Source organism: Otolemur garnettii, unplaced genomic scaffold (assembly GCF_000181295.1).
Source record: "Otolemur garnettii isolate 467f Iridium unplaced genomic scaffold, OtoGar3 scaffold00145, whole genome shotgun sequence".
NCBI classification, from domain to species: domain Eukaryota; kingdom Metazoa; phylum Chordata; class Mammalia; order Primates; family Galagidae; genus Otolemur; species Otolemur garnettii.
In genome coordinates this window covers 2,715,242-2,716,695 of record NW_003852540.1, presented here as the reverse complement: position 1 = coordinate 2,716,695, position 1,454 = coordinate 2,715,242, and positions in this window count along the sequence as shown.

The following is a 1,454-nucleotide window of genomic DNA, read 5'->3' as shown; positions in this document are numbered from 1 at the left end:
TATTCTTGGGCTATAATTGGGTTATAGCATTAGCGTCATAATAGGGCTGAGTACATTGGATACTATTTCTTCCATTCTTGAAAACTTTGCTAAGAAGAATATGTTCCAGCTCCATCCATGGAAACATGAAGGAGGTAAACTCTCCATCTTTCTTTAAGGCTGCATAATATTCCATGGTGTACATATACCACAATTTATTGATCCATTTGTGGATTAATGGGCACTTGGGCTTCTTCTATAACTTAGCAATTATAAATTGGGCTGCAATAAGTATTCTGGTACAAATATTTTTGTTGTAGTGTGATTTTTGGTCTTCTGGATATATACCTAGTAGAGGAATTGTAGGATCAAATGGCAGGGCTATTTTTAGTTCTCTAAGTGTTCTACAAACATCTTTTTAAAAGGAAAATATTAGTTTTCAATCCCACCAGCAGTGTAGAAGTGTTCCCTTTTCTTCACATCATGTCAGCATCTCTGATTTTGAGATTTTGTGATATGGGCTAATCTTACTGGAGTTAGATGATATCTCAGAGTAGTTTTGATTTGTATTTCTCTGATGACTAAGGATGATGAACATTTTTCATATGTCTGTAGGCTGTGTGCCTGTCTTCTTCAGAGAAGTTTCTCTTCAAGTCTCTTGCCCACCCTGAGATGGAATCACTTATTCTTTTCTTGCTAATTCATTTGAGTTCTCTGTGGATTGTTATTAAACCTTTGTCGGAGACATAGCCAGCAAATATCTTCTCCCATTCTGAGGGATGTCTGCTTGCTTTATTTACTGTGTTTTTGGCTGTGCAAAAACTTTTTAGTTCGATCAGGTCCCAGTAGTGTATTTTTGATGTTGCTTCAATTGCCCAGGGGGTCCTCCTCATAAAATTTTCGCCCAGGCTGATTTCTTCAAGTGTTTTCCCTACACTTTCTTCTAGTATATTTGTAATTTCATGTCTTAAGTTTAAATCTTTAATCCAGTGAGAGTCTATCTTAGTTAATGGTAAAAGGTGTGGGTCCAGTTTCAGTCTTCTGCAGGTTGCCAGCCAGTTCACCCAGCACCATTCGTTAAATAGGGAATATTTTCCCCACTCAGTGTTTTCAATTGGCTTGTCAAAGATGGTGGTGAGTAGCTGGGTTCATCTCCTGGTTCTGTATTCTGTTCCATACATCTATGTCTCTGTTTTTGTGCCCGTACCATGCTGTTTTGATCACTATTGATTTATAGTATAGTCTGAGGTCCAGTACCATGATTCCTCCTGCTTCGTTTTTATTTCTGAGTAATGTCCTGGTTATTCAAGGTTTTTTCTGATTTCATATAAAATGAAATATTATTTTTTTGAGATCTTTAAAGTATGACAGTGGAGTTTTAATGGGGATTGCATTAAAATTATATATTGCTTTGGGTAGTATGGACATTTTAACAATGTTGATTCTTCCCAGCCATGAGCATGGTATGTTTTTCC